Source organism: Sceloporus undulatus, chromosome 2, assembly GCF_019175285.1.
Source record: "Sceloporus undulatus isolate JIND9_A2432 ecotype Alabama chromosome 2, SceUnd_v1.1, whole genome shotgun sequence".
Classification (NCBI taxonomy): domain Eukaryota; kingdom Metazoa; phylum Chordata; class Lepidosauria; order Squamata; family Phrynosomatidae; genus Sceloporus; species Sceloporus undulatus.
The window spans coordinates 134822559-134838728 of record NC_056523.1 but is presented as its reverse complement, the minus strand read 5'-3'; positions in this window follow the sequence as shown (position 1 = coordinate 134838728).

The following is a 16170-nucleotide window of genomic DNA, read 5'->3' as shown; positions in this document are numbered from 1 at the left end:
AAAAGCATCCTTGGTGATATCACATGATGACACCTCCAACCCATAGCTTCTGTGTCCCCAGAGCATGGATAAGGTGTCCTTTTTCATTGGCAGGGAAAACCCATCAATGAATATACAAGTGCACTATTATTCAGGTGCTAAACATCTGCAATAGTGGGAATCACTGTCTCCTTGTCTCCCCATGTCACCCCTTTGCCATTTCCAAGCAGGCTGATTGTCTTTATTTTATTTTATTTTCTATTTCTTTTCTTTCCTTTAAAATTTGTTTAACTTAAATAACTCTGGAATTCTGTTAAAATGTTTGTGTGTGTGTGTGTGTGTGTGTGTGTGTGTGTGTGTACCAAAAGGCATGCTGGGTAGGGCACAGGGCAGGGAGGCATGGTGAAGGGGGAGTCCCAAAAATAGTATGATGGCGGCAGCAGCAGCCCAATTGTTTTTGACTGATATGACTGCTGTGAGGACAGGGCTTATGTGTAATTTCCCACAACTCCTTGGCACTTGGCCTCTACTACCTGAGACAGTTACCTGAAGTCAGCCCTGAAACTTGTTCTCAATAAATAGGAAGTGTTTATAATCCTACCTGAGCCTGCTGCGTGCCAGTCTGAGTGCACCTACTGGGACCTGCATAAAAGCTCCACACCTGAGACCCACAAGCAAAGAAGAAAGGAAATATCATATTTCTAGGCATCAACAACTACCAACTGTCTGTTCCTTTGCACTCCCTCCCCATAGCAGATAAATTGTTCTTCTTAGATTAAGGATTTGTAGGCAGCAACTATGTTGATATATAATTGTAAAGCACTATGTAAATCGCTCTGTAAATGTTTGTCAGTTATTCCTTTTTGGATGGGATAGTTACAGGACGGCATATAGTTGCTTAAACGATTGGAGCCGCAAACTAAATTGAAGTGACACAGGGAAGAAGATGTGAACAAGAAGTAACATGAGATTTTCAGGGCTGCTGGGCTGGCTGTAAATAGTCAAGACAATATTTGGTATAGGAAGTCCAATAGTAAAAGGCAGAGAAGCAAGAAAGGGATTTTTAGGGGAAGATAGCAAAGTAGTAGCATAGGTTCATTTTCGCTGCCAATATGCTTAGCAAAAGCAAGAAAGAGGAAGAGTTAAATTCACAAGCCAGCATACATTATTAAATGCCAGCAATTTATTCCCAATAAATGCCACCAGTTTAATAAAGGCATAAGAGGGGCCATCAAGAAGCACTACTTGGTGAAGAATAATGTAAACAAAGAACCTGGCCTTGTCTGAAACATCCTGCTCTTATTCTCAACACTGGAATGGAAATATACCTGAGGTACTTAGTCCTTACCATTTATTAATTTATTCCCAGTATTTATATGTCATCTTTCAGGTGAATATCAGCAGCATACAGAATACTAGAAATTTTGTGTGTGCACATAGTTTAACTGCTATTCTCTCTCTCTCTCTCTCTCTCTCTCTCTCTCTCTCACACACACACACACACACACACACACACACGCAGAGACAGCCAAGATAGCAGCTTAAAACCACACAAACGTAGCACCGCCTTTTAATATAGACATAATACAGATATACCAGAATTTTCTCATTGGCTCATGTGGGAGCTCAGTTGCTAAAATGTGGACAAGCTGATTCCTATTGTAGACACTTGGCAGAAGAGTGGCGTCATGGTTTAGCAGAAGACAGACTGACAGGCTGTGAAGCACAGAAACACACTCCAACCAGTTAGCTTGCGTTTAGAGTGAGCAGGTTGCAAAGCCAGAGAATATGCCTGTAGCCTTCAGTTCTTCAAGGTAGTGGAGAAGAAGTTACTGTGGGGTCTTCTGCCCACTCTTCTTCTGTCCTGTTATCTGCTTTGTCTCTGCTTTGACAAGCAGCCAACTTTGGTCAGTGTTTCAAACAGGGTAGAAAGTATGTGAGGAGAAAAATCAGGTCCACAAGGAAAGCACATGTGGAATCCGAGGGTTAGATGATCTTCAACTATGGGCTGCGAGTCTCTTCTCACTTCTGTTAGCATACCCTACACCCCCTGTGCTGAAAAAAAAAATCATATTTAGAGCCAGGCATATTTTTAAGAAGTCATGATGACCTTTGGAACACTAGGATGTTTCCCATGGAAAAGACATGCTGACACTAAGACATTTGGAGGATCTAGACAGCACTAAATAAAGGTTAAGTAGGTTTGCTGATCCCCCCATCCCCCCAAGCTCTCCACATATCCTCTTGCAGTAGGGATTGGGCAAGTCTCATTACAAAGAAGTTAAAGACCATATTTCCTTTTCATCCTGGACTGAATCTCTATTCACTTCATCATATCCAGCCATCCAGGGCTTGTTTCAAATCCAATGTTTTGTTACTCCAGAGTTAAAGCCATCAGTTGTTCTGGAATCCCATTGTCAATTCCCTGGAAAGACCACCAGGTCTTTGTTATACTGCAGGATAGAACTAAATACCCTTTGAGGCTAGAAATTAGATATAAATATCAGCCCTACACATTGCCAATGCACTGCTAACGAATGAGGCTCTGTTACACAGACCAGAGCTCTGCTCTCTGTAGAGTCCTCAGGTCTTATCTGAACCACCCCCTGTCTTCCATGGAACCCATTCTTCCAATGGGGTAATCATCACCCCCTTTAACTTTGATTTCTCAGTATCCAACCTGTCACACCTTTCTTTTTGTTAGATCTGTGTGGTTCTTGTTGTTCATTAGTTTTGTGTGTTTGCATTTATCTGTTCACATTTCTAAATGAAAGTCATTTTATTCATCAACACTGGAGAGTCTATGCAGTTAGTACTGGTATACATAGGGGTAAAACATCCCTTGCATCACCAAACCTCTCACAGGCTTCCTGTTGAACTAATAAAATTCCCCCAAATATCAGGGAGACACTGTCACTGTCACCCCAACTCCCCCACCTCAATTTTTGGGTAACACTTGGCTTGTTTTACTTGTGCCAAGTTGAACACTACTTCCCTTGGGGGGGGGGGGTAGGAGATAGAATCAGAATAGAATCTGAGTAGCTGTAGTAGTATAGTGGTTTTAGCACTGGACTACAACTCTGGAGACCAGTGTTTCATTCCCCACTCGACCATGGCAACCCACTGGGTAAATCACATATTCTGAGCCCCTGAAAACACCATGATAGGTTTACCTTAGAATCACCATAAGTCAGAAATTACTCGAAGCCACCCAACAACAAACTTATGTCTTCTCTTTGATAGCTGTTAGCAGGTCCTGCATGAGCAGTGCAACTCCCTATTGCTAGACCATCTTATTCTTAACCAACCAAAGATGCCCTTTCTGGATTTTTTTTAGCATTTGCCTCAAGTCACAACTCATTTTAGGTCTTTGCCTCCCTGACACCACCCCCCTGATGCTATTGTAGAAATTCCAGAAACTCTGCTGGACTTCTTCATGTTGATATGACCCTTTTTCTATCTCCTATGCACATCCCTTCTGAGTCTCGTTGGACACTGTTCTTTGCAGCTACACAGGCTTATTTAAATGTTCTTGTTTCTCCTTCCCATGGGAACAGTTTATCATTGCACCTTCAGTACTTCAGTTTCCCCATCCCTTTTAAACTCTTCTCTACTTTAGCATATTTAGAAATGAGATCTCACCCAACTTTTTCCCTGAGCTTTGGGAACAGTTTCCCAAAGGTATGCATTTGATTGTGCTCCCTATCTACAGTCCTTCCACTTGTTCCAGGATGGTGCCTGCCTTTAAGGTGCCTGCCACTTTCACTCCATCTGTCATTTCCTACATCAGTAGAATAGACTGCATCAATGGAAGTATAGTGTCTAGATTGAGGGAAGTAAGAGTATTCTGCTTTGGTCAGGCCTCACCTGGAATACTACATCCAGTTCTGGGCAACATAATTCAAAAAGGACGTTGAGAAGCTGAAGCGTGTCCAGAAGAGGGCAACCAAGGTGGTGAAGATCTGAAAACCATACCCTATGAATAGTGGCTTAGGGAGCTGGATATGTTTAGCATGAAGAAGAGAAGGTTAAGAGGTGATACAATAGCTGTGTTTAAGTATTTGAAGGGGTATCATATTGAGAATGGAGCAAACTTTTTTTCTGCTGCTCCAGAGAATAGGACCCAGAACAACGGATGCCAACTACAAGAAAACAGATTCCACCTCAACATTAGGAAGACATCCTGGCAGTAAGAGCTGTTCAACAGTGGAACATGCTTCCTTGAAGTATGGTAGTCTCCTTCTTTGGGGATTTTTAAACAGAGGCTGGATAGCCATCTTTCAGGAGCCCCTTGATTACATATTCCTGCATGTCAGGGGGTTGCACTTGATGGCCCTTGAGGTCTCTTCAAATGCTGTGATTCTATGATTCCCCTTTATTGGTCAGGATTAAGTACAGAACCAGCTGTCTCATACAGATTGCATGTAGTTTCTTCATGTCAGGGTATTTCCCAATCCCACTCACCTGTACTCCTAATATACTTTCATCATAAATTAAATTAAATACATCTTGATAATAAAATCATAGAACTGTTGAGTTTGAAAGGGTTTTAGGGATCATCTAGTCCGGGGTAGGCTAAATGAAACCCTCCAAATGTTGCTGGGTGACAGTTCCCAGCATTCTTCACCATTGGCTGTGCTGACTAAGATCAATAGGAGTCTCTGTCCAGCAACATCTGGTGGGCTGTACTTTGTTCTGTCCTACTTTAGTCCAACACTCTGTTTACTACAAGATCTTATTTGCCAGGGAAAATGCAACTACTGACAGATGGCCAACCAGTCTCCAGTAGAGGAAAGGCTATCCTCACCTCAAGCAGTGTGTTCATAGGACAGGTCTTGACCACGTAAGCAAGACTGATGAAGGAGCTCATAGCTGGGATAGTGTCCTTCAGGAACAAATAGTTCTAAAAGGGAGCACGAAAATGAAGTAAAATTTAATTCAAAGGTGCAACTCACCTCTGGGATAATGATCAGTGGGAACAGGAACAAATACACAGCAGCAAAGGGCTGCTTTGGTGAGATATTCGAGTGCCTAAGACAGTGAAAAGCCACCAGTCAGCAGGCTATAAAATATTCATATCTGCAGTCAGCCATACAAGGCAAAGATGTCATGCCAAGGAGTTAGTGGCAGTATTGTAAGAGAAGGAGAGATGCTTCACTGCATGTATTAGAGGAGGCCAGAGCTGAATGTGCCAGTAAGATGAATCCCTCTCTAGGAAGCAGAAAGTGATTTATCATCAGCTCATTTATAAATGGGGAATCTATCTCTTGTGTTGTCCCCACACCTCTCTGTCGCATCTCTCACTCTTCTTGACTTGAAAGATCAAAGAGAGGGAGATAATATTTCACTTGATATTAAAAAGTTAATGAATAAAGATATTGAGGGTGTCATTCATATTTTAATGCCTTAATATCCAACTCACTTCTTCTGTGTAAGGATTCACTTAGGATTGCTGCCTCTTGTTATAAAGTTTGTCTCAGAGCTACTTCCTATTTTCACACAAAGAAGTTGCTTAACAATTACAACCTTTTCCCAGAAGGCCAGGTTATGCTGGGGTCATTTGCACATACTCATGTACATTACTTGATTTCATGGCACATATAATTCAGCACTTGACAACAGTTAAATATTTGAAATACTTCTGTTCAAACCCATTGTGGCATACAAATCCCCTGTCTGAGGAAATCAGTGGTTGCTCTTTCATATATAGATTTCATCATTTGATTAACTGTAGTACAGCTATAGTACAGAAAGAAGATGGCCACCACACTGTAGGATTATTTGTTCACAAGTGAGATTTGAGTGGGAACAAGCCAGTTCAGTGATCTAGCACACACTGATCTCTTTTGGAAAACCTGATAGGCTTTTGGTTTGTAGAAAGCATGGCCACCACAAAGCTGAATGTATGAGAGATCCGTCACTTGACTGGACTCCAATTAAATCTTACTAAAGGACAAACTTTTATTTAAAAAAAAAAGATATGAGATGGGACAAAAATAATATTCTGAATCTGGAGAATTTTTAAAATGGTTCTAATTCCTGTAGCAGACACATCCTGGGGGGGGAAAGGTCAGTCTAATCAAACATGATTCTAACTTCCATTTTTCTAAGTCCATGTAATCACTGAGCATTCTTAAGTAATTTCAAATCTCCCCACTCCCCAAAGACAGGAGATGAAATGTTCTTACACTGCCATTCAGTTATTTGAATCAGTGTAAAGAAAAGGATTTCCCAATTATTTCTGGCTGTGTATCATTTCGGATGATCATCTGGGGTGTCAGTCCACTCAGGAACCCAGCTACTGTGAACATGTTTAAAGATATAAAGGCCCCATTCACACTATGGAAATAAACCAGTGTGGAACTGGTTTATTTTCATGAAGGTTACATTTGACCCAACTGCACTTGGTGCAGTTTGCGGGGGGGAGGGGGGGCAGCCAAAAAGCCCACTTAAACTAGTACATTTGGCACCTGACCCATTAGTGATTCCTTTTAAAAGAGCTGCAATGATTCGAATCTTCAGTAATGTAACCATGCTACCGAATTGATTTGGATCATGCTGCATCGTTTCTGGAATTGGAGGTACCTTCATTTTAAATCAATACAGTGGAAATGTGAATAACACTAAGGTTAAAATGGCACAGAGAGATTAGTTTGTGGTAAACATAGTGGGAACATCCAACCGATTCTGAATCGGTTCTGAATCAGTGAGGAGATGTGAATCTCTTTGTTCAAAAAAAGAAGATGGAGAAATAATATGTGAATACTTTTGCTAATATTGTGGGTACTAAGCAGAGTAAATGATGATATTTTGGTCACTTTTATTCTCAAGGCTGAGCTGCATACTGCTGCTTGGTTTGAGGGGAAATTGATTTCCACCAGGTTTATTAATGAACTTGACTATCAACTAAACCAGAGGCTATAGAGGGGAGTTACCAGCTTAATTTGAGCCCAGGAGTAGAAATGTCTTTTGAAAAAAGCAAAACAAAAACGTGCCATGATTAATTCATGCAATAGCAGGAGAGCTCCTTGAAACATGGAGAAAAAAATAGATTTAAATCTTAAACCCAGTACATACATACCTTTCAGAATGTCTGGGCTGGTGGCGGCCTATTTCCCTCCGGAGGGGAGCCGCAGCTGCCAAACCATGCGGCTTCCCTCCAGAGTAAAAAGAACTCAGTGTTTTTGGGTCCTTTTTAAGGTGCAGGAGTGACATTGCGAGTGTGCCACTGGCGCACTCATGACGTAAGCAACACACGGTGCCATGTGGAGGCTGCATGGTGCTTATGTCACAATGGCGGCGCCTGTATACACAGGATGCCACCATTAGTATGCTGCCACTCTGTACTAGGGTTAGGAACTGTGGGGTTGGTGCGCGGTCCCTAACCCTAGTATCGCTGCTGCCATGCCTCTGTCTGTCTCGGGCCTTTGTTAATTTTCACTAGGGCTTATATCTGGAAAGCTATTTTCAGTAGTAAACCTCAGCTACAAATAGTTTGGAAAGTGATTTTTTTAAAATTAAAAAGTAATTCATCTCCATTACATAATACAGCAATACATTATTGTATTACAGTACAATGTCCAACTAGTTCAGCACCAAACCTATGGTATAACACCCATGTAACGGATTTAGAAAACTCACTGTTCACTCTGGATCTTTCTGGAAGATCTAGAGCCCATTCTGATGCTGGGTGGCTGTTTGCCTGTATGTACCACAAGGGCATCATGAGAGGGGTGTGGGGGTGCCAGCTGCACCAAGTGACACTCTAAGGAGTGTGATACCAGTGCTCCCTAAACATCTGCCTTTAGCAGAAATGGTTTATAGGGTTTGCCTACATTCCTTTAAAATTCTGCAGAGATGGTGTGAGTGGGGTGAGGTTCAGTGGAAAGAGAGCGGAGAGGCCCCAGTATTTTAAAAAAAATTAAATATTAAATTTAAAAATATAATTTTATTTTTTTAATTTAAAAAATTTAAAATATATATATATTTTTAAATTTTCTTTAAAAACATCACATCTTGCCAAATTTTGACTTTAACCACATGAAACAATGTACATGTAAACACATTTAGGTTGTGCATGTGATATGATAATTTAAAGATATACTTTTAATTTTGTTAGCTTTTTGTGTCACAACTATTGCCATTATATTCAGTGATATACAGTATTTATAATTTATAAGGAACATTTGCACAAAAAACATAACTAAGTGTTCTGTAGGGTATGGTATGAGAGGAGGTCAACGGGGGATGACACCATGAATTATCCCACTGGGTGACACCAACTCTAGTGATCCACTGATGTCCAACTGTACTGCCTAGCACAGCTGCCATGGCACATCACTCACTCTGATGTCAGATTTAGGTACCCAGTGTCAATTATATGCTGGTAGGGCCGGCTTTAGGTATTTGGCCACCCTAGGCGAGAAATATTTTGGCACCCCCTGTCACCCCTCATAGTTATTTTCACCCCTTGATTTTCGTTGTTTCCGTTGTTAAAGCTAAACATGACATAAAACTTAGGTTCCATTCTCTCGTTATAGTATTGATAATTAGTCAAAAAGCCAATTAGGTTTTTACAGGTTAAAGACTTTTTTATTGCTGTGACATTAAAGCAACTGGTAGCTTCTTTTACGTGGTTTGCTGTAATGAGTTTTTACTTTAATATTGTTTAATTACACAAAAAATTATACAAAAAAAGCTACCTTGCCACCCCTAAATTTTGCCCCCCTAGGCGGCTGCCTAGTTCACCTATATGGATGAGACGGCCCTGCATGCTGGGCACCTCTTTCTGATCTCATTGCTGCAATGGCCATGCCAGGCAGCACAGTGGGACACACATGCTAGGGTGAGGGTAACGGATGGAAGTTGGGGCAACTTTGAAGCCAGGATATTTTGGGCTGCTCCAGGAGTATTTTGGGCAGTGCAGATACCACTCTAGATACCAGACATAACTCTTAAAATCTTTAGCTACAGCTGGAGTGAAGAAAGCCAGTCATTTTCCTCCAGGAATCTACTGCTAGTTCCATACTTGGCAAACTGCTTTCCCTTGCAGGGCACAATGTATGGCACGGAGAGTTAGAGGCTGTACAGACCACCCCAATAGAGTGGCTCCATGCCGTCCCTGGGAGCACTGGATTGGGCCTGCGGCAACCGCATGGTGTGGGCCTGATCTGGTGTTTTTCTGGCCCTCCATAACTGCCATCCACTGGCCTGAGAGGAAGGAGACTCCGCCCTCCATAACTGCTATCCGCCGGCCTGAGAGGAAGGACACTCCGCCCTTCATAACTGCCATCCACTGGCCTGAGAGGGAATTCTCCAGGCAGGTCCAGCTCCATCAGGACTAGCCTGAAGGAAGGAGACTACTCCCTCCAATCCATCTGCCTTGGTCCAGGCCTCAGAGGGAGAGAAGAACCACTGGACCTCATCCCCTTTCCCTCCACTATTCCCTTCTCCTTTTGTTTCGTGTCTTTTAGATTGTAAGCCTGAGGGCAGGGAACTGTCTGATTAAAAATAATAATTGTAAGCCGCCCTGAGAGCCATTAGGGCTGAAGGGCGGAATATAAATACCTAAATAAAATAAAAAAATAAATTTTTTCTTAAAGTGGCTAAAAGCCGCCCTTGCCATGGTGGCAGCGGCTTTTAGCTGATTCTCTGGCATGGCGCATCTAAATGTTAAGCCAAAGAAGAGGTGTGATGCCACCTGACATGCAGCTGAGTGGGCAGCCTGATGCCAGCATCAGGGCGGGGTTGGGTCATGAGGCGGGCGGTCACCACACCCTCACTCCACCCCAACGCTAGCATTTCTTGCTGGTCTGTACAGCCCCTTAGACAACAACACGAGGAAGAACCAGGAGGGTGATGCAATGGCTTTCTTCTTGTACATTGCTTCAGAAGATTTAAAGGAATGAGGAAACAATATTTGTCATTGTTCATTTCCTAGGTGAAAAAAAATAGGATTCCCAACATTTGAGAAGCCCAGTTGGGAAGAATAATACAGTGGCAATAATTATTCAGTTTTATGTGCAGACAAATACATGGATTCTTGTATGGGAACCATGGGATTATGTGCAAAAGGCAAAACAAAACAAAGCCCATGTTTTTTACACCCCAAAACTTATTTCCCACTGTTTTCAGATAGTCATCTTGGGTTTTTATGTAGGGTAACTGTTTTTTGCAAAACAAACACAATCTTGCATACAAAAATAATCATTTTTCCTCCTGCAAGATTCGTGTTTTTCTTCCCCACAAAAGCACATACAGTCTTATACACAAAACCACCACACAAGCGCACACATTCTTGCACACAAAACCACCACACGTGGCTACCTAGAAATGGGGGTGGTGGTGCACAAAAAACCAATGTGTACTTCTGTAGCACACAATTTCCTAAAACACTTTAGGATATATAAATACCAGGTATGAACTGCTCAGAAATATTTGTTTCCTCCACAATGGGGAGAAGACTGAGTGAGGATAATATTCAACCTCACTTGCAGGGACAAAATAGACAAATGTTTACATCCCTTAAAGGAATATCTTGTGTGGACCAGACAGAAATTGCAGAATGACACTGAAAGATAACAACCTACATTTTAGCCAAGATCCTATTTGCTGCTTGAACAGCTTGAAGCTCACCCAGCATTCTTAGTCTGCTGGTCTGGGAGAGGAAAGGATTTAAGTCTGGTGATTGCAGAAGGTAGATCTTAAAGCAAACACACAGAACTAATCAGTAGATGTTCAGGTGGGGGGGGGGGGCTATGCCCTGGCACCATAATCCGCCCCGCACTCTCAGATCGGGTGATAAACATCTCCTAAGAGTTCCAGATGCTAAGCAGCAGAGCCAGCTTGAGTGGAGGAAGAGGGAGGACTCCAAGGAACCACCCACCCCCAGGACTCACAGCAGCTCCAGCAGCCAGGCAAGGCCTTAAAAACCCTGCCTGAGAAGTCCAGTCAGAGGTAGAGGAGGCACTAAACTCCCCTGAAGGCACTAAACTCCCCTCTCTATCCTCTGTGTCCTCAGCCCTTGTTGTATATTTATACAATTTTCTCCTTCTTTTCTTGGCTACCCTTTTACAAGATTGATGAGAGGTTGAAGTAATAAGGAAATAGTAAAGTAACTTACTACCAAGATAATAAATAACAGTTAATTATCAACTAACTAGCAGGAAATAAGGAATTTGGGAAACTCATTTTCTTTCTTTCTCTTTTCTTCCCCAAAGAAAAAAACTTATTTGTATTTCCCCTTTTCCTCCCCCCTTTTCTTCTTAAAGTAGTGTGATTATGGCAGATAACCACAATTCAGAGGAAACAAAGGCCCCTTCTCCATCCAATTCAGCAATGTACTCTGATCAATTAAGAGTAAGAGAGACTCATACCTACTTATTAGAGGAAATAAAGAAAATTAGCTCAGATCTAAAAACGGAAATAGCAGCTAAGATCAAGGAGGAAATAAATTGCTTAAGATAAGAGATTAAAATGGATATACAAAAAGAATTGAGTATTTTTAAAGATAGCATGACAAAAATTACTGGAGAAGTCAAATCACTTAATAAAACACTAACTGTGATTCAAGAGAAAATGGAGGGTACAGTGGTACCCCGGGATACTAAATACCCACGTTACGACATTTCCTGGGGATACGGAAAAAAAAAAAACCCATTAGGACATAACTGTTCCGGGTACGAAGGTTTTTTAGGGTTTTTACGAAAAATTTTTTGGTGCTTTTCGGTTGCTATTTTCACACGACACCTCGGTTTCCCCATTGCGCCTTATGGGTTTTAGGCTGCGGAAGGCTTTTCGGTACGAAAGCGGCGGCGGAACGAATTTAATTTCATAACCCGAGGGAGCCACTGTATTAGAAAGAAAGTAGAAGTAGAAACCTCAGAAGAGGACCACAACCCAAGATGAATATCTTACAAAGTAATTTAGGGAATTACCGACTACAAAGAAAGGCAAGCAAGCTAAGAGGTCTAAGTGAACAATTGACAACGAAAATCTTAACAACAAGAATCATTCCAGAACTAGCACACTTTATTGACTGGTCAGAGGATCACTAGACTGAGAGGTGGTAACTTTACAGGGTTGGACTTCCTGGGTGCCCAAAAATAACCCCTCCCAAGAGATATCATGGTGTTTTTTTTGTAGGGAACGGAGAGAGATTTAATAGGCAATACAGCCAAATAAAAAAATTTGACTTGGAAGGGAGGTACGAGATTAAGATTTAAGGGCACTTCCAGGCACAACTATTGAGGAAACGGAGGGACTACACCAATTTTAACATGAATACCTAAGATCACAATATTCAGGTACAAAATGGGAAAAAACGAAGGGGTCGCCCTTTACTTTAAAAGCGAAAGATTGTTGATTAATGCAGAAAGAAAAAATGAAAGATTTGTTCATTTCCCTAAAACGGACAACAGAACTCCGGGGGAAACAGAGAAACGGAAGAAGGAACAAACAAGGGGGGGGGGGGGGACCATGCCAGGGCGGCTAGAGGTGAAGGCGGGGAAGGGGAAGAAAAGCCCAGGAGGAAACGGATACGGGCAGCGGACGGCAAAGCTAGCTCAGAGGAAAACTGACAGCTCCTCCGCAGAAGGCGGCGAAAAGTGAATCTGAAAGAGATTTCGATATGGGCGCACAAGCTAAAGCTCAGAAACAGAAACCGAGAGCCAAGGGGAAATAGTGCGGACACGGGAAGCAGACAGGACGGAATCGGAAGGGGATACAGGCCCTTTCCGGAAAAAGAGAAGCACAGTCGTAATACAGTGTGTGTTAAATAAACAGAACACCAGGGGAAACACATTCTTGGCAGGAAGATCAATGGGGCGGTCACTCCAAATTCCAAAAGGAGAAGACGTGTCTATCTCCGAACAAAACGCAGGGATAGGATTTGGCAATTCAAGCGACCACCATTTCAGGAAAAGGACCGGCGATGTGTTGGTAACTGCTAAATTAGGAACGTATTTGACAGCCTGGCATGGAGACAGCAACAGCAAGGACGCGCCACGCTACTTTAGGTTACATACCACTCGGAGCAAAGCAGGAGGTGTTGGAAAGACAAAAGAGGGTCATGCATTGCAGTTGTCCGGGTTATGGGCCCTGAAGGTGCAAAACAGGGAGGTACATAGCTCTGCTCCCACACGCGACCAAAGCGTCCTTTTATAGAAACCTTTTCCACCGACTGACGAGGTGGTGGATCGTGAGACTCTCATGCGGGCGGACTGGGATGGGGTCTGGGATCCGATCAGCCAACTCGTTCTCCTCAATCTAAAAAGAAAAACCTGGGAACATTACCTTGATTCAGCTTTAATTTGATAGAAAATATAAGTTTAATTGATATCTGGAGATTACAGCACAATTCTTGCAGAGATTATCCGTTTTATTCCAATAGCATTTAATAGCTGTCAAGGATTCGAGTAATCTTTGTATATCTAAACCGTGAGTAAAAGATCTTGTAGAAGAAACTGAAATAATCCCGCAAACGCTTTCAGGACATAATGTAATCTCTATGATTTTTAAAACCTCAAAAGATGGTCTGGAAGTTAAACGATTATTTGTTGTTAGATGAAAGAGTGTTAAAAGAATAATTATTAACAACAAGAACTAAATTTTACTTCCAAAATACTAAAACCCAGTGGGATGTCGCCATACTATTTTTGGGCTGCAAGCCATCACGCTGTTATAAGAGGGGCTTTTTATTTACGCAGGAGGAAGCTAGAAGAAAAAAGGATGAGACCTCAAATGAACACGAATAATGGCGACCTATTGAAAGAAAAAGAACAAAGGTTAAACCAGACCTCCATTAGGCTAATAAGGCTAAGCAACGGAACTCTCTTTATGTGAAGACCAATGAATGAAAAACTTAATTATCAAATAGCCACTAAACTAAAATATTTGAAACCAAATAGCATTTTGAACATGCCAAATAAAATTGGGGAACATGGTTGGCTGGATATTAAATTAAAAAAAAAAAACAAAGAGGAAAGAGAACCAAATGCTAACAAACATTAAAGGTAAAGGATCGAATTTCACTCCGCAAGATAAGATTTTTAAAAAATTCTTATAGACTACTTTTCAAACTTTTACTCTACTAGAAATTTACCCAAAAAAAGTACAGAAAATGCGGGATTCAAGAATTTATTAGAAAAGAAAAATTCCACGCTTTACAGCGAACAGACAAAAAAAGAACTACACATTCCAATAACCGGAGCAGAAATCATAGGGCAATAAGAAGATTAAAAGATAACAAAGCCCCCGTGCGGGCCCGATGGCCTCCAGCTAAATATTACAAGGGTACCTTTGCACATAAAAACTTATTAGTCCCTTTATACAATACAATAAAGAAATTTAGTAGTGGGCAATTCCAGCGAAGAAACGTGGGGGCAAGGCATTAATTGTTATCCTCCCTAAGGAAAGGAAAGATCCTGAGCTAATTGAAAACTACAGGGCCTATCTCCTTTTACACTCGACTACAACATCTCTTGCTTCCATCTGTGCCTTGAGCGGTTTTAAAAAAAGCATCATACAAGCTACATGAGGATCAAGCGGGGGTTTCCTACCGGTAGTTTCAAAATTAACAAACATATACGAGCAAACTTGTGTGGATTATAATAGAATTCTGGGAACTACTCAAAAAAAAGAAAACATTGGGAATATTACTTCGACCTGGGAAAAGGCATTTGACAATTGCCAGCTGATTTTTCTTAAAGAGGTATTAAAACAGAGTGCTATCGGGCACAATTTTGAAGAAACTGGGTACTGTTATATATACCAAGCAAGCCGCTCAACTTCTATTAATGGGCTAAGATCTCAAGAATGTAAAATAGCAAAGGAACCCGTCAGGGTTGTCCCCTCTCCCTCTTTGTTTATTCTTATGATAGACAATCCTGCTAAGGAAAATTAGAGATGACTAGGCCAATTTGCGGAATCAAAATAAGAAGTTCACTTCAAATTTAAGGCCTTGCAGATGTGATATTGTATTTTCCTAGAAAAACCCTGTAAGCAGCATTTAAAAGCTCCAGCAAACACCACTAGATGAAGTAGGTTTGATTTGGCAGGAGGATTTAACTCAATCAACAGAAAAGAAAACGGTTATCCTGACAAAACTCTCAACTGGAAGAGAACGAGCAATCCTTGTAGAAGAAGACTGACCTCAAGTTATTGCAACAAACAAACTATTGGGTACTTACATTCACAAAGACAACCTTCCCTTTCTAGAAAACAAACTATACTAAAATATGGAGTCGAATCCCGGATGATTGAAAAAATGAAACACATTACAAAAACTTCATTTATTGGGCAGAATTTGCATTGATTCAAAATGTATGTACTCTCTAGATGCTGTATTTCTTTTTCAAGCTATCCTATTATTACGTCTGATACAACTATTTAATAAGTGGAACTTAAATGCTATTAGCGAGATTTTATTTGGGAAGACAAGAAGCCTAGAATTAGAACCTCTGTATTGCAAGACAATAAAATGAGAGGGGATTAGGACTACCAAACTTGCAAATTTCCCATAAACGTATGTGTAGCCTTTATTGTGGCTCAAAGGGGATTGGATCACTCTAGACGGATGATAAGTTGCTTGCCTTAGAGAGGTGCGGATCTTGAAGAGGTTTTGATGGCACTCCCCTATTATTTATGTTTATGAAGCGGAGGCTAATTACTGAATTTCAATTAAACATGTGATTAGCGAAACCTTTTACTAAAGAGTATGGCGCAAATACAAGGGTTTCATTTTATTTGAAAAATTCCAAGCTGCGGCTGCTCCCCTCAAGAGGTCTTTTTATAAATCCCAAGGGAAAAACGGACAATGGCTTTACATATAAAACTTTGTGTGTTAAGACAAAAGGGAAGATTTGAATTTCAAACTTTTAGATACTCTTTAAAGCGGAAGTGACACTTGAAATACCTTGGGTTTAAGTGCTTTTTTCAATTTAAAAGAGAGATTCAAAAGGAGCTTAACAGAACCAAATGGGGTTTTGATTTTGAATTAAGGGAACATTGAAAAATTATGTTTTCAGATGTAAAACATTGCGGGTATCACGCAATTTATTAAAATCTTGTGTAAACATTGAGTTAAATGGGGGGCTAGAAATGTAAAAAATAACCTGTATGATAAGGTGGCGTGAGAGCCATTTGGGAACAAATACCCCTTAACACTGGGAGGAACGCATGGGCGAAACCAGA